At 45.3% G+C, this 23801-nt stretch overlaps 1 protein-coding gene across 1 annotated transcript in view; it reads right to left on the reverse strand.

Annotated features, from left to right (window-relative positions):
- The window catches only part of Raf1 (Raf-1 proto-oncogene, serine/threonine kinase), a 55359-nt gene extending 32001 nt beyond the window's left edge, over positions 1 to 23358 (reverse strand). The window contains exon 1 of the mRNA XM_042679632.1: positions 23288 to 23358. The gene's annotated coding sequence lies outside the window, so the exon portion shown is untranslated. The remainder of the gene's footprint in view (positions 1 to 23287) is intronic.
- Between the last annotated feature and the right edge of the window lie 443 nt (positions 23359 to 23801).

Here is a 23801-nt window from a genome sequence, read left to right on the forward strand (position 1 = left end):
AAGGAAGCAAGGAAGGAAGGACGGACAGACGCAAGGAAGGAAGGACGCAAGGAAGGAAGGAAACCTGTTAGGCCAGCCAGTGTTTACTTTCTGTTGATACTTGCTAAAACTAATGAGACAGTAAGCTGTATCTTCCAAAAAAATACCTTTCTTGGGCTGGGAATGTGGCTTAGTAGTGGAGTGCTTGCCTAGTATGCATGAAACCCTGGGTTCAATTCCTCAGTACTACATACACAGAAAAAGCCAGAAGTGGAGCTGTGGCTCAAGTGGTAGAGTGCTAACCTTGAGCAAAAGGAGCTCAGGAACAGTGCCCAGGCCCTGAGTTCAAGCACCAGGACTAGCAAGAAAAAAATATTCTTATAATTCTGTACCAACTAAATTTCAGGACAGTAATATCACTGAATAGCCATTAACTGCCTATTATCTAAGTCTTTTACATTCAATACCTCATGCGACTCTCCCGTAACTCCTTATGAGATAAACTATCATCTCAACTTTTTTTTTTTTTGGGGGGGGGGGTCCAGTCGTGGGACCTGAACCCTGGGCCTGGGCGCTGTCCCTCAGCTCTTCAACTCAAGGCTAGCGCTCTACCACTTGAGCCACAGCGCCACTTCCGGCTTTTTCCTTTTTGCTTATGTGGTGCTGAGGAATCAAACCCAGGGCCTCAGGCATGCAAGGCAAGGGCTCTACCACTGAGTCACCTTCCCAGCCCTCATCTCAACTTTTGAGAGAAGTGGTGGGTGGCCATCCAGCTGAAACAAGACTGAGATTACACAGTGAGATACTCAGCCAAGGTGACGGGTGGCTGTGAGGCAAGCTGCAGTCACAGCTCTACCAGGCTTTCCTTATTCTTAAGACTGCTCAGCAGGAAGCAGACCTGTGGCTTAAATTGGTAGAGCGCCAGCTTTGAGGCACCAAAGCTCAGAGACAGCGCCTAAGCTCTGAGTTCAAGCCCATGATGAGCAAAAAAAAAAGACTGCCCCACATATGACAGGTTAGATTTCAGCCTTGTGGCTTCCTGCTATCTCTAAGCCTGTTTCTAATTAAACTTATTTATAACAAAAGTTAAATTAGAGGAAGAATAAAGAAAATAGTTACCCATAAAGTTCCTCATCCTCATTATATTTTTGTGTATCACCTAATATTTGAAATGTAATACATGAAAAGTAGTTCAAAATCTATCTCCACCTTTTAACTAACTGTATGGCCTTTCACCAAAATTCTTGTTTTGGTTTGTTTGTTGGTTTTGGGGCTTGAACTGTGGGCCTGGGCACTGTCCCTTAGCTCTTTAGCTCAAGACAAGGGCTCTACCACCAGAGCCACAGAGCCACTTCCAGTTTTCTGAGTGGTTTATTGAAGATAAGAGTCTCAAGGGAGTTAGGAAGGGGAAACAAAGGAGGAAGCAACAACGCTTGGTAAGAAATGTACTCATTATCTTGCCCGTGTAATTGTAACTCCTCTGTACAGTATTTTAAAAAAGCAAGTCTCAAGGGAGTCTGGGAAGGTGGCTCAGTGGTAGAGTGCCTGCTTCTCATGTGTGAGGCCCTGGGTTTGATTCCTCAGCACCACATAAACAGAAAAGGCTGGCAGTGTCACTGTGGTTCAAGTGGTAGAACACTAGCCTTGAGCTGAAGAGCTGAGGAACAGCACCCAGGCCCAGAGTTCAAGCCCCATGGTCTACAAAAAAAAAAAAAAAGTCTCAAGGGCTTTTCTGCCTGGGCTGGCTTTAAACCATGATCCTCAGATCTCAGCCTCAAGTAGCTAGGATTACAGGAGCGAGCCACCAACACCCAGCTTACCATAATTCTTTTTTTTTTTTGGGTCCGGTCGTGGGGCCTGAACTCTGGGCCTGGGCGCTGTCCCTCAGCTCTTTAGCTCAAGGCTAGCGTTCTACTACTTGAGTCACAGCACCACTTCCGGGTTTTTTTCTTTTTTGCTTACGTGGTGCTGAGGAATCAAACCCAGGGCCTCATGCATGCAAGGCAAGCGCTCTACCATTGAGCCAACTTCCCAGCCCTTACCATAATTCTTAACTTCCCTATATGCCAATTTTCTTACTCACGTATGTCATAAACTAATGATTGAATGTCTTCTGCGTATCAGGCATCGTTAGATGTTTAGGTTCCTTTAGTATTCAAAAGAAAAAGAGTCTGACCTTAAAACTAGATAGAGGGGCTAGGAATGTGGCTAGTGGCAGAGTGGTTGCCTAGTATGCATGAAGCCCTGGGATCCATTCCTCAATACCACATACACAGAAAAGGCCAGAGTGGCACTGTGGTTCAAGTGGTAGAGTGCTAGCCTTGAGCCAAAGAAACTCAGGGATAATTTCCAGTCCCTGAGTTCAAGCCCCAGGACTGGCCAAAAAATAAATGAGTAAAAAATAAACAGATCAAGAAGCACAACATAAAGTAAGTAAGTTTCACAACATGATAGAGGGTGCTAAGTACCAGAGAGGGAGAAAGATTATAATCTGTATAGTGAGGGCGGAGCAGCCTTCATGGGAGGTTAAGCCGAGCCACGATTTGGAAGGGGGCCCGTTCCTGGCAGAGGAGCCAGTATAAAGAAAACTATGTCCACAACAAGAGATGGCAGAGTTCAGAATATGGGAAAACGCTATATACACGACTAACAAGATGGCAGAGCTGGGGCTGGGAAGGTGGCTCAGTGGTAGAGCTTGCCTTGCATGCATGAAGCCCTGGGTTCGATTCCTCAGCACCACATAAGCAAAAAGAAAAAAGCCGGAAGTGGCACTGTGGCTCAAGTGGTAGAGCGCTAGCCTTGAGCTGAAGAGCTGAGGGACAGCGCCCAGGCCCAGAGTTCAGGCCCGACGACCGGACCCAAAAACAAAACAAAACAAAACAAAAAAAGATGGCAGAGCTCAGTGAAGTATGAATACAGCTGGGTAGCAGTCGTATCACACGATGCAGACCACACAAAACCCTGCAGTTCACGGTAAGGACTTGGTCCTATACTGAGTGAAATGAGAAGCCATTGAAAGGCTTCAGACCAAGTTGCATCTGACAAACAACAGTATGCCCATTTGTCCTAACAGAATCTAAAATAAATCCCTTCAAGTATGTGAGTATTTTGCTTGACACTTTAGACCTGTGATTACTGGGTCAACAGGTAAGATTTATGTGTGAAGACTGCTACTGTCACATTTTTTGTATCTTCACTCTGGACTTACTTTTAAAAGTTTAGTTTCTGAAGGAGCTGGTTGTAGATATCTATTTTTGGTCAACTTTTTTTTTTCAGGGACAAACCCCAATGAAACCGGAAAGGGAGGGTTGTGCTATTACTTCATCTTTCTTAGAAGTGACAAAGGCTTTTTAAAAGTTTAGAGAGTGTAGAGGTAGTTGATAACGGTAACCAACAACAAACAACACTGTGGGTTCAGGATGGAACCTAGGGCTTCCTGGGCTAGGCAAATGCTCTGCCACTGAACCATATCCCCATCCTATTATCTTTTGAAGTCATCTCAGCAGGTCAGCTTTCCATCAGCAGGTGGCTGCTGAGTGAGAATACTTTGTGTTTAAAGTTTCCTTAGGGGGGAAAGTCGCATAGTCCAATTCCCAAAAAGCTCTCTGATACCCATACAATAACAGGGTCCTGGAAGAAGGAGGAGGCTTCTTTTTCTGACTTGTTTTTTTTTTTGGGGGGGGGACAGGGTCTCACTTGGTAGCACATGCTGGCCTTGAACTCACAACCCTTCTGTCTATACAACGTGGGTGCTAGGACTTCAGACATGTGTTATCAACAGAGCAAGTGGGGACAGTGGGGACACACAGGTTGTCAGCCACTAAACCAACCACTCAGTAGAATTAAGGAGAAAACAACAGAACTTAAAGTCTGTCTGCCATTTGTTTCTTGAAATAACACACAAATGCTAAAGTGTGGGGAAACTGCTACATTCACATTATGTTTACAAAGGATTCTGTAACAATACAGTAGACACTACTTTAGATTTACCATGGGCAAACACCTTAGGTCATACTGTTGTAGCCCTAAAATATGAAGCAATTTCTCAATACATAAAAACTAGATACTGTTGAACACCAACAAGTTATTTTGGATGGTGCTAGATTTTTTAAGGGTCTTGTGCATACTAGCACAAAAAAAAAAAAATTCTTTTTTTTTGGTCAATCATGGGGCTTGAACTGAGTCTGGGCTCTGTCCCTCAGCTCTTCAGCTCAAGGCGAGCACTCTACCACTTGAGCCACAGTGCTACTTCCAGTTTTCTGGTGGGTAACAGGGGCTGAGTCTCATGGACTTTACTGCTCAGGCTGGCTTTGAACTGTGATCCTCAGATCTCAGTCTCCTGAGTAGCTAGGATGACAGGCGTGAGCCACCTTAGCATAAATTCTTATCTGCTGAGTCATAGTACTGGGGATGAATTCAGGGCCTCCAACTTTGGCTTAGGATAGTACTCTGCCACCTGAGCCATACATTCACTTCTAGCTTTTGTTTGGTTAAGTAGATCTAAGAGTCTCTCTGTCTGGGTTTGCTTCAAACTGTGGTCCTCAGATCTCAGTTTCCTGAGTAGATGACAGGCATGAACCTCCAGCCTCCAGCTGTTAACAAATCTCATAGGCCACACCTAATCAGTTAACTTCTATGGTTTACAATACATTTCTCAATTTCTTAAATAACTTGAAACTATAGGAAATTAAGGAAAAAAAACTGTTAAATTCATATTTTTGAAAATCAGGAATGCATTTGAATGTTAAGAATACTTTGTGTAGCTGGGTTGCCACTGGCTCATGCCTATAATTCTAGCTACTCAGGGCCGGGCACCAGTGGCTCTCGACTGTAATCCTAGCTACTCAGAGGCTAAGATCTGAGGATCACAGTTCAAAGCCAGCCCAGGCAGGAAAGTCCGTGAGACTCTGATCTCCAATAAACCACTAGAAAGCTGGAAGTGGAGCTGTGGCTCAAGTGGTAGAGTGCTCACCTTGAGCTGAAGAGCTGAGGGACAGTGCCCAGGCCCAGAGTTCAAGCTCCACAACTGAAAAAAAAAAAAAAATTCTAGCTACTCAGGAGGCTGAGATCTGAGGATCCTGGCTCAAAGCCAGCCCAGGCAGGAAAGTCCGTGAGACTCTTATCTCCAATAAACCATCAGAAAACCGGAAGTGGCACTGTGGTTCAAATAGTAGAGTGCTAATCTTGAGCTGAAGAGCTAATCTTGAGCTGAAGAGCTGAGGGACAGACAGTGTCCAAGGCCCATGGTTCAAGCCCCCATGACCAAAAAAAAAAAAAAAAGATTACTTAGTGTATACTAGAAAAAGCTATGAGAAAAAAGAAAATAAAGACTATGAAAAAAAGAGAGGGAAAAGCAGGCCATTGATTTTCACCTCTTTCAAGAATAAGATTACCAGCTAGACACTGGTGGCTCACACTTGTAACTCAGGAGGCGGAGATCTGAGGATTAAAGTTCAAAGTCAGCCCAGGTAGGAAACTCTTATCTCTAATAAACTATTCAGAAAGAGCTGGGAATGGTTCTGCGGCTCAAATGGTAGAGCAAAAGAAGCTAAGAGATTGTGCCCAGGCCCTGGGTTCAAGCCCCAGAACCAGCAAAAAATGGGGGGGAGGGGAATTACACTTTTAAAATACAAATCCATTGGAAAGCGAAGGCATAAGTCCTACGCATCTGTCCTCTGGCCTCAGATAGCTGGTCAGCACAGGAGCTACCGCTCAACCCTTAGGTATCGGCAGCTTAGGCAAACAGTTGCACTCTATTTTTCAAGAGTCTGAGAGGCTCTGAGCAAGGTCCCTGAAACCTTCTTGCCTTCATCTACACAAAGCACACACGCCTGGCAGAATGGGTTCCAGCAGGTAGAACACTGGTAGATACGCTAACAGGTGAAGGGTCAGAAACATAAACACAAACTACATTTGTGAAAAACTAACATCAGAATGTAAAAGGCAACACATGGGGCTGGGACGGTGGCTCAGTGGTAGAGCGCTTGCCTTGCATGCATGAGGCCCTGGGTTCGATTCCTCAGCACCACATAAGCAGAAAAAGCCAGAAGTGGCGCTGTGGCTCAAGTGGTAGAGCGCTAGCCTTGAGCTGAAGAGCTGAGGGACAGCGCCCAGACCTAGAGTTCAAGCCCAGGACTGGCAAAAAAAATAAAAATAAAAGGCAACACATTTATTGCTTAGCACAATTCCTAATAAACTGATGAGAAGGAATCTGTCTACAAAGGACACTGGCTGTGATAACTTGCTTGGGCTGAGAAGGCTGGATTAACAAAGCACAGCACTAGAATATCAGGAAACAGAGCTCCTGGAGGATTAACTAAGGGGGGGGGGGGGGCACCTGGAGGCTAGGAGCTGGACCTGGACAGGACGCTGTGCACTGAGTATAGGTCTATCCTCTCTCCTTCCCACCGCTCTCTAAAGGACAGACTGAAACCTCTGAAATCATGATCCAAAATTCACAACTCCTCCCTTAAGCTGTCTATGGCAGGTACTTGGTTATAGTAGTGACGGTGACTAATACAGAAACACATTCTGCCCCCCCCAGCCTAGCTCTAAAAATAACATCAATGAGTTGCTGCACTTATAAGCATGTCTAAAAATAAATAAGGACTGGGGGTATGGTTCAGTGTAAAACATATACTTAACATTCAAGTGAGACTGGGTTCAAGTCTCATCATCAAAGAAACATGACAGACAGATTATATAGTATCAAATCAACAGAATCTATACATTAGAAAACAAAGTAAACCTTTAAAACTCTGGGATGGCCTAAAGCCGATAGCTGGTTTTGCTTTTTTCAGTTTACCATATGATATAGAAATAAAACAGCAAGACTAGAGCTGGGAAGGTGGCTCAGTGGTAGAGCGCTTGCCTTGCATGCATGAGGCCCTGGGTTCGAGTCCTCAGCACCACATAAGCAAAAAAGAAAAAAAGAAAAAAAACAGCAAGACTATCAGTGTTAGACTAACCAAGAACAGCAACTACACAAAGTACTGATAAATTAACTTCAGAACAATCAATTAAAATGTAACCACAGCAGGGTATGGTGGCTCACAACTGTAATTCCATCTACTAGGAATCCAAGTAGGGAAGACTGAGGTTCAAGGACAACTCAGGCAGCCGGGTGCTGGTGGCTCACGCCTATCATCCTGGCTACTCAGGAGGCTGAGATCTGAGGATCACAGTTCAAAGCCAGCCCGGGCAAGGGAAGTCTGTGAGCCTCTTATCTCCAATAAACCACTAGTAAACTGGAAGTGGCGCTGTGGCTCAAGTGGCAGAGTGCTCGCCTTGAGCTGAAGAGCTGAGGGACAGAGGCCAGGCCCAGAGTTCAAGCACCACAACTGACCAAAAAAAAAAGAAAAGAAAAGAAAAGAAAAGGACAACTCAGGCAAAAAGTCAGCAAGACCTGATCTCAACAAATAGGCTGAGCTTGGAGCTCAAAACTGTGATCCCACTTCTGAAGATCTAAGTAGGAAGATGATGGTCTAGGCCATCCCTGGCCAAAAAAAAAAAAGCCAGTGATATAGCTCAAGATAGCTCAGCATGTACCTGCTGAACAGGCATGAGGCCAAGAAAAAGAAAACTACCAACATTTATGATATCATCTTATCATTTTAAGTGACTGGAGGGCTGGAAACATGGTAATCTCAGCCACTCAGGAGGCAGAGATAGAAGGCTTGAGGTTCAAGGCCAGCACAGGCGAAGTCAGCAAGACTCCATCTCAACCAAGCTCCACAGAGATAGTATACAGCTGTGACTGCAGCTACATGGCAGACCTAGGTAAGAATATTATAGTCTGAAGCCAACCCCAGGCAAAAACAGGAGATCCTACTCAAAAAAAAAAAAAAAAAGCAACTACAAGTAACAAAGGGGTGGGGGAAGTGTAGTTGAGGAGGTGGGAGGGAAAGGATGGGATGATAGGGAAAACAAAGGAGGCAACAATGCTTGATAAGAAATGTACTCAGTCCCTTGCTCATGTAACTGGAACCCCTCTGTACAGTGTTTTCACAATAAAAACTTATTTTTTTTTAATTTTATTTTATTGTAAAGCTACTATACAGAGGGTTACAGTTACATGAGTGAGGTAATGAGTACACTTCCTCTTGAACATTGTTACCCCCTCCATTGTTTTCCCCCTACCATCCTAAAAACTTATTTTTAAAAAGAGGCGTGGCTCAAGCTGTACAGCACCCGCCTAGCAAGCACGTCTAAATTCATACCACCAAAAAAAGAAAATTAGACAGGCTAAGGAAAGTATTCCTGTCTCTCTCGTATGTTATTGTCAGTCTTGAGGCTTGAACTCGGGGCCTAGGCACTGTCTCTGGGCTCTTTTGCTCAAGGCTAGCACTCTACCACTTTGAGCCACAGCTCCACTACCACTTCAGGTTTTTAAGTGGTTAACTGGAGATAAGTCTCACAGGACTTTTCTGCCCTGCTGGCTTCTGATGCTCAGATCACAGCCTCTTGAGTAGCTAGATTACAGGCATGAGGCACTGGCCCGCAGCCTTGCCTCTTTTTTTAGGTTAAGTTCAAAAGGCTCTATGAAGGCTGGGAAGGTGGCTTAGTGGTAGAGTGTTTGCATACATGGGTTCAATTCTTCAGTATCACATATATAGAAAATGCCAGAAGTAGCACTGTGGCTCAAGTGGCAGAATGCTAGCCTTGAGCAAAAGCAGCTCAGGGACAGTGCCCAGACCTTGAGTTCAAGCCCCAGGACTGTCAAAAAAAAAGGGGGGGGGGGGCTGGGAAGGTGGCTCAGTGGTAGAACGCTTGCCTTGCATGCATAAAGCTCAGGGTTCGATTCCTCAGCACCACATAAGCAAAAAGAAAAAAGCTGGAAGTGGCGCTGTGGCTCAAGTGGTAGAGCGCTAGCCTTGAGCTAAAGAGCTGAGGGACAGTGCCCAGGCCCAGAGTTCAGGCCCCATGACCGACAAAAAAAAAACAACTGTCATTTTAGGGGCTGGGAAGGTGGCTCAGTGGTAGAGCGCTAGCCTTGAGCTAAAGAGCTGAGGGACAGTGCCCAGGCCCAGAGTTCAGGCCCCACGACTGGACCCAAAAAAAAAAAAAAAAAAAAAAAAAAAAGGATCTATGACAACTGAAGAGAAATAAATGATTCAAATTTAAATTGGAATTCCAAATTCTATTATATGACTTAGATTTAAATAATATAGATTTGGACCTGAAACAATTATTACTTAATGATGTTACTATTCTTTTGTAATAGATAGTTTATAAATAAGTAAAACTTGTTTCTACAAGAAAAATATGCACTGTCTCATGTATCATAAGCAATTTAAATTTTTCTTCAAATTTAAAAGTTTTGCTTCCTTTCTAAATTCTAAAGAATTTAAATGTATCATCTTAATCATATTTCTAATCTTTTTTTCTAATGTGGCTTTACTTCTTATCTATTAAACAAGAGGATACCAAAAATATAACCTTTTATTGATACAGATATCATACAGGAAATGGGTAAGGACTTCAGTAGAAATATGAAGAGTCTACAAATTCTTAAGTCATGGGGTGTGTGTGTGTGTGTGTGTGTGTGTGCGCGCGCACACGCGTGTGCATGCGTGCACATGCATAGGCCACATGTGCATACATGCTGGGACTTGAACCCAAGACCTCAGACTTATTTTTTAGCTTGTTGTAGGGCTTGAACTCAGGGCTCTTTGCTCAAATCTAGCACTCTACCAATTGAGCCACACACAGCACCATTTCCAGCCTTTTCTGTGTATGTGGTACTGAGGAACCGAACCCAGGGCTTGAGGCATGCTAGGCAAGCACTCTACCACTGAGCCACCTTCTCAGCCAGACATTGTCATTCTTTATCTTTATTCCAAACTTTTCTCCCTAGAGGTAGTAATAAATGTGAGATAAAATAAATACTCATGCAATTAGAACACTGCTTAACCACAAGCCATGACTCATTCATTCTGAATGTTAGTCAATACAAAAGAATTCTTATACATCAGAAACACCTGGGAACTGCCCTAGAGTTAAAATCTTGTTGGCTGCTCAGAGAATCTCTTTGGTTTAGAAAGAAAGAAAAAAAAGAGGAAGAACTGATAACAAGAACTTAAAGTCTGCATCTGTCATCAAGTGAAAATCTAAACATCCTGTAAGTAGCTGATGGCACACACTTGTAATACCAGCAGTAAGAAGGCTGAGGTCAGAGGATTATGAGATTGAGGCCAGCTTGGCTATATAGGGAGAGCCTGTTCAAAATAAACAAGCAGCAACATCAAGTCCACTAAGATGTATATTTTTAAATAAGATTTGTCTGAATTTAGCATTAATGGGACTTGCCAGGCATCCACACCTGTAACCCTAGTTACTCAGGAGACAGATATAAAAATTTCAGTTTGAAGTCAAGCCTGACAAATCCATGAGACTTATCGTCAGTTGCAGAAAGCCAGAAGTGGAGCCATGGCTCAAGTGGCAGAGAACCAACTCAGAATGAAAAAGCATACGGCCAAGTTCAAACCAAGTACAAGCACACACAGTTGTAAGAAAAAGATGTACAGGGCTGAAGGCATGGCTCATGTGACAATGCGCCTGCTTAGCAAGCACGAGGTCCTGAGTTAAAACCCCAGTACTGTTCCCCAACCCTTGTGTGCACATGCTAGGCAAATACTCTCCCAGTAACTCACCAAGCCTCATAGCTCTTGGTTTTTTTTAGTCTGTATCACAATACAGTCCATCTCACTTTATAACTTACGCTGCCCCTGAACTCTTCACCCTCCTTCCTCCATCTTCCAATCCTAGGATTCCAGGCCTGCAAGGACCTGGCATGTTAGAATTTAATAAACCAGAGCACAAAGTGCGGGCGCGAAATAGTAAGCAGCATCTGTCATTACCATTTTCCTTAATACAAGCCATGGAGATTCTACTGATTAGCAATTACAAATCTTTGCTTATTATACTAATTAGGAACTCTTCTAGATCACCCTTAAACCTCCAGCCTGGGATTTTACCAGTCTGCTGGTAAAGGTCTTAAACACTGTTAACACTACTCCAAATATTAAGAGCCAGTTTCCAAAATACAAACTACAAGACCTTATTTAACTCTCATATTACTTACAGAAATCTATTACTTCCCCATATAGATTATATACTTTTTTTTTTTTTTTTGCCAGTCCTGGGACTTGAACTCAGGGCCTGGCCTGGGCACTGTCCCTAAGCTTCTTTTACTCAAGGCTAGCACTCTACCACTTGAGCCACAGCACTACTTCTGGTTTTTTCTGTTTATGTGGTGCTGAGGAATCGAACCCAGGACTTCATGCATGCTAGGCAAGCACTCTACCACTGAGCCACATTCCCAGACCATATATATATATATATATACAGAGAGAAGGGGGGGGTGGAGAGGGAGAGAAGAGAGGAGAGGGAGGGAGGGAGAGAGAGAGAGAGAGACAGGGTCACATTATGAAGTTAGAGGAGAGAAAGGCAGAAAGAAGAGAAAACAAGGAGGAAGAGAATTGAAGAGAGGGAGAAAAAGGCAGGGGGAGGGAGGAAGGAAGGAAAAATTCTAACACTGAAAATATCTCTTTCTGATATTGTAAGATTATAAAATTGAGGTCCAATGCAGTGACTCACATCTATAACCACAGCTTGAAATCAATTACTGAAATCAATAATGAGAGAGCTGAGGTTGTTAGTAAATTTGAAAGCATTTAATTAAAGGCATTGATGGCTCATACCTGTAATCCTGGCTACTCAAGGAGGCTGAGGCAAAAGGATCTCAGCTGTAAGACAAACTGGCCACGAGACTTATCTCCAATTAGCCACCAAAAAGCCAGAAGTGGAGCTAGCAGAATGCTAGCAGTGAGTGAAAAAATTCAGACAGCACCTAAGCCCTTAGTTCAAGCCCCAGGACTGACCCCAATAAACAAACAAAAATATGCATCATGAATTCTTTGCAGCGATTCAACATCTTCCACTAACTTACCAAACTGATCAACAGAGGAAAAGAAGAGAGGCCTTCTAGAAAACATATGATCACATATATAGAGAGCTATAAGAAAGGTGATATTAGCTGGGTGCTGATGGCTCACACCTCTAATCCCAGCTACACAGAAGGCTGAGATCTGAGGATCGCCTTCAAAGCCAGGGCAGGAACGTCTGTGAGACTAATCTCCAATAAACCACCAGAAAACTGGAAGTGGCGCTGTGGCTCAAGTGGTAGAGCACTTGCCTTGAGTTGAAGAGCTGAGGGACAGCGCCCAGGCCCAGAGTTCAAGCCCCATTACCAACAAAAAGATACTGAGCTGACAATGTGGCTTAGTGGTAGAGTGCTTGCCTAGCATTCATGAAGTCCTGGCTTTGATTCCTCAGTACCACATACACAGAAAAAGCCAGAAGTGGTGCTGTGGCTCAAGTGGTAGAGTGCTAACCTTGAGAAAAAACAAGCTCAGGGACAGTGCCCAAGCCAAGCTCAAACCCCAGGACTGCACCCCCCAAAAAAAGTGATATTGTAGCCTCCAAAGGAATGTCCAGATAAGAGTACAAAAGGAATGAATGCATGACCTAGTACCAAGGTAAAACCAGAAGTCTACAGTGTACTCAGCACTGTCAGAAACAAGCTAAAGGCAAGATTCTTGCCAAGAGAATTAATGCGTGCACTGAGCATATTTAATAAGAACCAAGATAATTTCCTTTCCCATGAAGGAAAATGATTAGGTAAAGATGGGGGGGGGGGTGGCTGGATAGCACAGCTCTTGCCTAGCATGCCCAACTGAATCAGGAAGGAGGGGAGTTGAAGAGAAAGGTACCTGGGATTTAACTAAAATGCAAACCTGTTCTACCAGAGGCATGTGAGGACAGTGGGAAAGAGCCCCAAGCTACTGGAACCTATACCCCCTATGGATTAAAAGCATAGCTAGGATCTCTCTCTCTCTCTCTCTCTCTCTCTCTCTCTCTCTCTCTCTCTCTCACACACACACACACACACACACACACACACACACACACACACACGACACAAAACTGAGCTAGATACAAACTGTATTGTGATTTCCCTTGAATCTACCCCTCCTTAGTCTAGCCTTGGTTCATCTGACAGAGTCATCACTTTCAAGACTGCAAACTTAAGGTTTGCTTGTTTGTTTTTGGAGGGAGGGTGAAGGGACACAGGGTCTCCCCAGGCTGACCCTGAACTATCTATACATCCCACACTGATCCTCCAGGCCTTGGCCTCCTGAGTGCTAGGATCATAAAAATGTACCTACCACCATGCCCAGATCTTTTCCTTCTTAAGTTGTTCACAAAACAAAACGAGCTAGAGGGCTCAACAAACATGAACTGCTCAAATACTTCCTCCTCCTTGTTCAGGCACAACAATGTGTGCAGCTTGCAAAATATTTACACTAGTTTCCCAACAAATCCACGGGGGGCGGTCTCACTCACTGCAAGGTGCTGTATGTGTGTCAACATCTTGAGTTTCCTCACTGCTTTTTCTCAACTTCTGGCCACAAAATGGTAACCTCATCAGCTGACTGGCCAGCACACCACAAGAAATGTGCCACATTCTATGCTTCCAAACATCAGCGGGAAGGAGCCACCTAGGCTTAAGAAATAGGCTAGTATTTAAATGTGTAACTGATCTTAAGATACAAGTTTAAGTGAGCTAGCCAAACTAAAACAATCACTTGCATAGAAGATACTGAGTAAATTTCATTTTTAACTCTCACCACAAAAATGGGTTTTTCCTTATTTTCATTTTCAGTATCTGAGCTATTTACGTAGCAGTCCTGGTTACTGCACCTAGGCCCTAAACTTCCTAGGCAGGAGGCCCACTAGAGCCATTACTCCTACTGATTTTTTTGTTTTTGCCAGTCCTGGGGCTTGAACGCTGGGCCTGGGCGCTGTCCCTGAGTTCTTTTTGCTCAAAGCTAGCGCTCTACTGCTAGCACTCTACTACTTGAGCCACAGCTCTACTTTCAGCTTTTTGTGATGAATTGTAGGTAAGTGTCTCATGGATTTTCCTCCCTGGGCTGGCTTCGAATTGTGATCGTCAGATCTCAGCTTCCTGAGCAGCTAGGATCACAGGTGTGAGCCACTGGCACCCTTCTCCAGAACTTTTTAACTCAAGCTTTTCTTCTCACCTTCAAATCAGGCTGTTTCTTCATCTAGGCAGCAACTGATGCCATTCGTTCATTTATTCAGTGCCAATACTGGGGAACTTGAATTTGAGGCCTTGGGCTCTCACTTGAGCCAAACTTTCAGTAATACATTTTTGCTGGGTAATTGGATAAGCACAGGCTGCCTTCAGACTGAGATCCTCAGATCTCAGCTACGTAAGTAGCTAGGATTACAGGCATGAGCCACTGGCACCCAGCCTCAATGACTAATTTTACAAGGAATAAACCATTACAAAGTACAACATCAATACAAGTACCAAAATATACAATGTGAAAATAAAACATGGTTTAGAGATGATTATTCTGATGGCCAGGTAACAATCGGTTAAAAAAAAAAAAAAAGGCTACATACTGAATGAGGAAGGAAAAGAATCAAACCCATCCTGGTCTTTCAATTTGTTAACCAGCTGGGACACTGGTATATAATACTTGACTGAGTTCTTGCTTTCTGTTCCATGTTATTATACACCAATGTTCACAGCAGCAATGTTCAAATCAGCCTGAAGATGTAAACACCAAGTACCCCATTGACAAATGAACAAAATGTGGTGTATCCATGAAACATTACTCAGCTATAAAAAGAAATGAAGTACTGATATACACTACCAATGGACAAAATCAGCCAGACACACTAATTTTATAGCATTTTATTTTGAAGTGTCTGGAACAGGAAAAGTCAGAGAAAGCCAGAACAGAATTACCAAGGGTTAGGAGTAAATGGGGAGATTTGGGGGGGTGGGGGGAGGGGTTTGGTTTCTTTCTTTCTTTCTTTTTTGCTAGTCCTGGGGCTTGAACTCAGGGCCCGGGCACTGTTCCTGAGCTTCTTTTGCTCAAGGCTAGCGCTTAATACTTGAACCACAGCGCCCCAGCCTGTTCTACGTGGTGCTGAGGAACTGAGCTTGGGGCTTCATGCGAGCTACGCAAGCACTCCACCACTAAATCACATGTCCACCCCCAGTTAGTTTTTTTGTTGTTGCTGTCTGTCCTGGGGCTTGAACTCAGAGTCTGGGTGTTGTCCCTGAACTTTTGTGCTCAAGGCTAGCGCTCTACTACTTGAGCCATATGACTTCCAAGTTTTTCATGGTTAATTGGAGATAAAGAATATCATGGACTTCCCTGCCTGGGCTGGCTTTGAACCACGATCCTCAGATCTCAGTCTCCTGAGTAGCTAGGATGACAGGTCAGAGCCACCAGTGATGACCAAGGAGAGTTCTTTTTTGAATAGATTGTTCTGTTTTGGATAATGAAAAAGCTGTGGAAATGGAGAACAGTGATGATGATGATAACAAAGCACTGTGAATACACCTAATACCACTGAATTGCACAACCAAAATGGTTAAAATGGCAAAATTTATGTTTGTTTTTGTTCCATCATGGGGCTTGAACTCTGGGCCTGGGCACTGTCCCTCAGCCCTTCCACTCAAGGGAAGGGCTCTACCACTTGAGCCACAACGCCATTTCTGGTTTGCTGGTGGTTTATTGGAGATAAGAGTCTCACAGACTTTCTTGCCCTGGCTGGCTTTGAACAGTGATCCTCAGATCTCAGCCTACTGAGTAGCTAGGATGACAGGTGTGAGCCACCAGTGCCCGGCATGTTTTATATATTTTAACACACACACATACACAAAGCCTAAGGACCAATTCTACATTGTCCACTAGGAAGTTAATTCTAGGCAACAACGGTCACTATCTCCGCTCTCACAATTGACTGAGGTCAAAGAAGGCAGGAGAGTACTATGTACTCATTCTCTCCAGTTAAAAGTTCCCTAGGTGCAGATTCCCATCCTTACAGCTGCAGGAGATCATCAGCCCAGCAAGAGCTGCTTGAGTCAATTAGTGAGTTGTGAAGAAGGCCTTCAGAGCTGGCAATAAGAATTCAGGAAGCTGGACAGATAGTGCCCCCAACAGAGAGCCAAGTATATATACGGGAGGTAATTACTACCACTAATGCTAAGTGGCAGAGTTCTCAGGATGTATCTTCTCATTACTACAGATGCTATGTATGTGTATGAGAGAAAGTGGGGAGGGGGGAGCAAGATGAAGAGATCAAGAGAGACAGAGACAGTGTGAAAGCATACAAAGAAAGAAAATCCCCAAGTGAAGGAAAATCCACTCATACATTCAACTGTTGTATAAGCAACAGTGGTGTAAGGTTTTAAGAACTGGAGAGAGCAGAGTACTATAGGCCCCACCTTTAAGGAGCTTAAGTCTAGTCAGAGACAAAAGACATGGGGGTGGGGGAAGAGATTCAACACAATAAACACTGTTTAGCACCTTACATACAACAAACTGAGCTGTAATCAGAGGCCAGTCTCTGCATTGTCCTGAGCATTAAAAAGTATTTGAAACAGTCCTCTAAGAGGAGAACAGTAAACAAAGAGATTAATAAACCTTTACTTACAAAGTCTACAATGCAAATTACTAAAACAGTTTTGCACAAACCATTTAAGGTCTAATAAAGCCTAGTAGTTAGTGCTGGCATTTAGATTCAGCACTTTCACTGAAGTATACAAGCCAGGTCACTTAGCATCTCAGAAATTTATCTCAAGTATCATTTAAACATTAAGTAGATGGCACTAACTGGGGATCACAAATGACTTTACAATAAAGGCCATAAAAGAAGAAATGCAAAATGTTCAAGAAGGTCTTAAGGACAATGGAAAAGACAAGTAATAAGGGGAGTGGAGAGCAAAAGATCAGGAAATGATGTTTAAAAGATGGTTTTGAAATGGCTCTTTAAAGAGGAACAGATGAAAATGTAGAAATCTCTTTCCATTAGATAAGGGCCTTGTAGGCACCACTTGCCAATGCCAAATGTAGGAACTTGAACATAGTTAGCACTTAAAAAAAAAAAAAGCTTTGCAAAGGGTGACACTAGCCAAAGAACATTGTATTCACTGCCTGATTTATGAAATGGCAACCCCTCTATACAACACCTTAATAATAACAATAAGTTTTATTTTAAAACATTGTGGGGTTTTCTTTGGGGGGAAGGTCAGTCCTGGGGCTTGAACTTAGGGCCTGGGCACTGTGCCTAAGTCTCTGTGCTCAAGGCGAGCACTCTACTACTTGAGCTACCACACCACCTCTGGCTTTTTCTGTGTATGTGGTGCTGAGGAAGCGAAGCCAGGGCTTCATGCATGCATGCTAGGCAAGCACTCTACCACTAAGCCACCTTCCCAGCCCAAAAATAAATAGCGTTTTTAGTGGGACATGCTGGCACACACCTTTGAGCACACTGTCACCACTTGGGGGACAGGGCCAGAGGACAGTGAGATGGAGGACAGCCTAGGCTACATAAAAAGCTAGGGGCCAGCTTGAACAGAGTGCCACCCTGCCTCAAAAAAGCAAAAAGCGACCAGAGCTGGAGGCTCAGCTCAAGTGATACAGCAAGCTGCCTAAAGAGCATGAGGTCAAGTTCAAATTCCAAACGGGGGGGGGGGGGGGGGGGGGGGGGGGGGGGGGGGGGGAAGAGAGAGAAAGAGAGAAAGAGAGAGAGAGAGAGAGAGAGAGAGAGAGAGAGAGAGAGGATAAACCACATTTCTCTGGATAGCTGGTGAACAAAGACAGAATGACTGTACAACATAATTTTCTTCAATCCTTTGAATTTTGTACCACTGTTGACTGTATTATACAAAAAAAATACTATTACATTTTGTAATAATTGGAAGTAAAGAATACAATGGTATGTGAAAAAATAAAAAAGAATTCACATCAGAGGGTCTTAAGATTCAGGCAACTGGTAATGAATGCCTGAACAAATTTGGAGGCAACAGGAAGTAACAAGGAAGTCATTCAAAAATGTAACAATCTGACACATGACTAAATAAAAGGGATGAGGTAAGGGCCTATACTATGAACAGAATTATAAACATTTTCCTTAAAAGCATATTTTCTTATAAACAATGTATTCAGTGAATATGTTAGAAAGTATAGAATATAAAGGAAATTATTTCTACAGTTTAACTACCACTGGTAAATGCCTATGATCCTAGCTCTGTGGGAGGCTGTAGGTCTGAGAACACCCTAGGCAAAAATAAAAAACAAACGACAAAAAAAAACGCTAAGCACCTGTAATCCTACTAGTCAGGAGGTAAGAAAGTCAGTGGGACTTTTATCTTCAATAAATTACCAAAAAAGCCAGAAGTAGAACACTGGCTCAAGTGGTAGAGTGCTAGCTACCTTGAGCAAAAAGAAGCTCAAGGAGAGTGCCTAGGCCCTGAGTTCAAGTCCCAGGACCAAAGGAAGGAGGAGAAATTAAAAAAAAAAAAAAGACCCTACCTGAAAATATCTGAAGTTAAAAAGGGCTAAGGACATGGACCAAGTAGTACAGAGCCTAGCAAGCACAGGCCGAGATAAAAATCTTAGTACCAAGAATGAATGGCAATATGTAATTTACTGGCTTTTATTATATTCACAGTTATATATCCACCTCCACAATCTATTCTGGAACATTTCAACGCCCCAAAAAGAAATCCCTATCATATCACTGCTTATTCCCCACTTACTCTAGTTCCAGGTCTGCTTATCTCTTGAGATCTCATTCTAATAAATGAACCCATAGGACACACTGCTTTCTGTGCCTAGTTTCTCTCACTAATCACAGCAGTTTCAAGGTCCATCCAGGCTGCACTGTCTACTAATCCTGAATAATATTTCTCTATACTAAGTTTGGGGCATTTTTTAAACATAACTATAACCATTCTAGAAACATTATTTCATGATCAGCATTTTTCATGTCATAAATGCTTTGTGACATATGAAATAAAGCACAGTATCTCACATCAAATGGCTGCGTTGTGATTTAGTCACTTTAATATTGTCTGACATTTTAATTATTTTCAATTGTAAATGAACCTTTGAGGGGGGGGCCTGAATTCAAGGACTAGTCACTGTACCTTATTTTTTCTTCTCAGGGCTAGTGCTCCACTCCTTTAAGCCTAAGTGCCACCTCCAGCTTTTTGATGATTAATGATGGAGGTAACCGTTTTATGGACCTTCCTGCCCAAGCTGGCTTTGAATCAGGTTCCTCAGCTCTCAGCCTCCTGAGTAGCTAGGATCACAGGCATGAGCCCCAGCACACAGCACACAGACTTGCTAAGGTGTCCAAGCTTGCCTCAAATTCACAAATCTCCTTTCTCAGCTTTCTCAGTGCTAGGATTTCAGGCATGGGCCACCGCACCAGTTATAAACTTTGAGGTTTTTTGGGGCTAGTACTGGGGCTTGAATTCAGAGCCTCAAGCTTTCACTTGTCTTCTTTGCTCCTAGCTGATAATCTACCACTTGAGCGTACAGCGTCTGTCCGGGACTAGAGACAGCCAGCAAAAATTAAATATAACAGGTAGAAAGAACCCTCGGGGCTGGGAAGGTGGCTCAGTGGTAAAGCGCTTGCCTTGCATGCCAGAGGCCCTGGGTTCGATTCCTCAGTACCACATGAGCAAAAAGCAAAAAGCCGGAAGTGGCGCTGTGGCTCAAGTGGTAGAGCGCCAGTCTTGAGCTGAGGGACAGCGCCCAGGCCCAGAGTTCAGGCCCCACGACCAGACCAAAAAAAAAAAGAAAGAAAGAAAGAAAGAAGACCCCTGCACAGCATACATACACCCTCAGAAGCAATTAGACATGTCAGGTTCCATTAAAACATTGACTACCACTGCCTGCTGCTTCACTGCTGCTGTATATAAAAATGTAAACAATTTCTAAATCCTAAAGATTTAAACATCCTAAAATACCTTCAGGATTGTTTGTTCCCACACAGTAAAACCCTTCAGAATCTGATCTAAAAATAAAATTATGTGTCAAGTGTTCTTCAAAAATACTATGTATACTGATTGGAATGTGATGCCAATTAACACATTTTGTAAGTAACTTGCCAATGAAACTTCGGATAGCCCAAGCCAAAATCAACAACAAAAAAACAACACCCTCTTAACATTTTCCTTAAATGAGAAATTCTGCAAGTATTTTTAGAAGGCAAACAGATCTGAAGTTAACTAAAATCATGAACTCATTAAGAGTAGCTTCTTGTGGTAACACCTGCCCATATTCCAGTTACCTAGGAGAGATAGGAGGATCTCAGTTCAAGGCCAGCCTGGGCAAAAGTCATCAAGATCCAATCTAAAAAATTAAAATTAAAAAACAAAACAAAACCAAGCTAGGTTATAGTAGCCCATGCCTATAATCCCAGCTACTCAGGAAGTACATGTAGGAGGATCATAGTTCCAAGCCTGCCCAGGTAAAAGCTCCAGGCTCTACCTGAAGCTAAAAGGAGAAAGAGCTGGGCATGTGGCTCAAGTAACAGAACCAAGCTTGAGGCCCAGAGTTCAGACTCCCTCATTGCTGTCTCACATCTGTTTTTAAAATGAAATTACTGAAAGCTAGCTGGGCACTAGGGGTTCATGTCTGCAATACTAGCTACTCAGGAAGCTGAGATCTGAGGATCATAGTTCAAAGCCAGGCCAGGCAGGAAAGTCTGTTGAGACTCTCATCTCCAATTAAACACTAAAAAAGCCACTATAAATGAGGCTGTGGCTCAAGTATAGAAAACTAGCCTTCGGCACAAAGGCTCAGGGACAGCACCCAGGCCCTGAACTCAAACCCCAGGACTAGGACAGGAAAAAAAAAAAAATACACAGAAAGCTATACACGGAATTCTAGAGAAAAGAGAATATAACAAAATGGTTCAAATGCTAAAAATTAAAGGTGAAAACTTTAACATGTAATCAACTCCTGGGGTCAGAATAGTACCAGCCATTACTACTATGAAGATTACAGACAAGATAGTTTAGCTCTATACCAAAAGAACCAACTGGACCATGGAAACAAATTATCTAATATCACACTAGTATCTAGTATCACACACAGTTAAATGAGGAATTATAATACACATGCATGCCAAAAACAAAGATCTATACAATTTTTTTTTTAAAAGAAACAAATTTCAACTAATTCAGTCAAGGTGAGCAAGTTTCCAGCTAATTCTTATTCTGAAAAAAAAATGACTTCCACAACCTCCCCTACTGAAAGTCAAAGCTTGATTCTGTGTTTCATAAGGCTCCCTCCTCACTGTCACATCAGTTCACTGCCTTTCAAAGACAATATTTAAAATAGTCTTAGGCAAGTCAACCTTCAAGCACGCTGTATGGCTAGCAAACTCCACCCAAGATCAGGATTATGTATGATCTAGTATGTTCCTAACACACAAACAAAAGTAGTGCCTCTGTAACATTAGTTTCTATTTTTAGATAATAAGCTACTGTTTTATCTGAAATGTAAGTGTAGGACCATACATTTACTAATACACTTCTTGAAATAGTAATTTGAAGTTACTAATTATATTTTCTAACTCAAAAATAAACCTAGTGCTTCTGCAAAAGTCAAATTTAACTTCTAAAAAGTATCAAATGGTTACTGAATCTTCAGAGCAAACAAGTAGAGTATTTTAAGCTAAAGGCAGATAGGTTTAGAGCACTTTATACAATAGCATTCTTCAGTTTTAAGACACTTTTTGTCCTAAACAACCCAGTTTAAAATGCTTCTGGTTTTTTGGTTTTTTGGCGGTCATGGGTTTTGAACTTGGGGCCTAAGTATTGTCCCTGAGCTTTTAGCTCAAGGCTAGTGCTCTACCACAGTGAGCCACAAGCACTGCTTCCTGCTTGTTTTGGTGTTTTTGGTTGTTTTTTTTTTTTCTGCTAATCCCTTAAAATATATTCAAATTTATTTCAGTTGGTTTCCTATTTCAAATACATTTAAGTTTTTCCACTACTGACAAGACCTTCACAATCCCACTACAATTTATAATCCAAAACACCACATGCCTAAAAGATAAGCTTTTAAAACAGAAACAGTAACAGGTTTATTTTTCCAAGAATCCAGTGTTCCACTGGGTCAAATGTTTCTGTTGGATTTTAAACAGCTTAGCCCTTGAAGTGATAAGAATGAAAACAAGTCAAAAGAACCTCAGTGTTCTTCAGTGGCATGCAATCTTCGCAGCCCAAAAAGGCTGAGGAACTTCGCGTCGAAGTCCTCCAGCACCAGAGTAGTCGCCGTGGCACACAGGTTCACCGCCAAGGCCATTCCCGAACCCGGTGCGCACAGAGCTGGGGCCCTCTAACAGATCGGGCGCTGGGGGAGTCCTCCAGAGACCCGGGTCACCGTGCGCGCCCACGGACACACGCCTTTCGGCTACCTCGGACACGTCTGTCCATTCCTCGGTGCTGGGGAACACACCCCATCTCGTCGAGTCCTCGGAAAGTTAGAACCGGGAGAGGGTACCAGGCTTGTGGGAAACGTTTCTGGTGAGCAGAGGGCCTGAAGTATGGACCAAGCGCTTCCCAAAGGGACCAGGAGACGCGAACCGAAGCGTTAGCGGGCTCACCCTCGCCCGCCACCCCCGGGCCCCGGGCCCCGAGCGGCCCCCGACCCGCCCGCCCGGCCCCAGCCACCCGTCTCCGGGCCCCGCGGCACGGGGGCGGCGGGGGGCGCCCGCGAGAGCCGGCCCTCCTCGGAACGAACCCGGGCGAGCCCGCCGGCTCCCGCGGTCCTCCAGCCGGCAGCCCCTCGCTCCCCGCCCCCCGACTCCCCGCTGCCCGCCAAGCCCCTCCGGCCTCGGCCTCTCCCGCGGGCCGCGCGCGCCCGCGCATCCCGGGCGGCCAAGGAGGGAGCCGGCGCCACCCCCGGGGGACGCTCGCTCTCCCCGGGCCAGCCGCGGAGCGGGGAGCGGGGAGCGCCGCGCGGCCGGGGCCCCGCGAGGAGACAATGAATGGAGCCGGCGGCCTCGCCCTCTCCCCTCGCCCCGACGCCCCTCGGCGGGCTCCGGCCGGCGCCGCCCGCGCGCGCCGGGGCTGCCCCGCGCGCCGGCCCGCAGCCCACGGGGGCCTCCGCCTGGGTGGCGGGCGTGCTGTCACCGGAGCGGGGAGGCCCGGCGGCGCGGGCCCGGGGCCCGGCGACGGGAGGCCGAGCCCACCCGCCCGGTGAGCCCCGCGCGCGCCGGGCACCGGGGTGGCGCCGGGCCGCTTCCGCGACGCACAAGGAAACCCGAGCCGGGACGTGGGAGCCGGGCTCGCCGGCCATGACACCGGGCCCGGGTCCCCGCCCGCCCGCGGTGACAGCGGCCGGGCCCCGGCCCCCGGGGAAGCCGACCGCCGGCCCCGCCGCCCGGCCCCGCAGCCTACCTGGGGGAGCCGGCCACCCCGCGTCCGGTCGTCCCCCGGCGGCGTCCGGGCCGCTCCTCCCCGCGGCGGGCGAGGGAACCGGGGGCGGTCACATGAAGCGCGTCCCCAGCCCAGGGGACGGGGCCCCGGGAAGGCCCCGCATCGCCGCACTAGCGCCCCGCGCCTCAGGGCACGCGCCCCAAAGCCCGGCCAGCTGGCCCTTGCGGGGCGCCCAGGGACAGCGCGAAGGAGTCTTCACGCCTCACGCTCGCTCCCCTCCGACTCCCGCCATCTAAGATGGCGGCCTCGGCGCCCGCGATGAAGACGCTCTCGGGCGGCCCCGGCTGGCGAGCCCTGCACTCGGCGCTCTTCCTCCCGCCCTGCGGAGCCGCCGGCTCCCCCTCCGCGGCGCGCGAGCTCTCCGGGCCGGCGGTCGGCGCCGCGCTCGGCTCGGGCATCGATTGCTCTTGCCCGGACGCGGGCCCCGCCCTCGGGGGCGTGGCCTCGGGACCCTGCGGCCGCCATTTCGGCGCGA

The sequence above is a fragment of the Dipodomys spectabilis genome, unplaced genomic scaffold, assembly GCF_019054845.1.
Source record: "Dipodomys spectabilis isolate Male_0828 unplaced genomic scaffold, ASM1905484v1 ptg000054l, whole genome shotgun sequence".
Lineage (NCBI taxonomy): Eukaryota > Metazoa > Chordata > Mammalia > Rodentia > Heteromyidae > Dipodomys > Dipodomys spectabilis.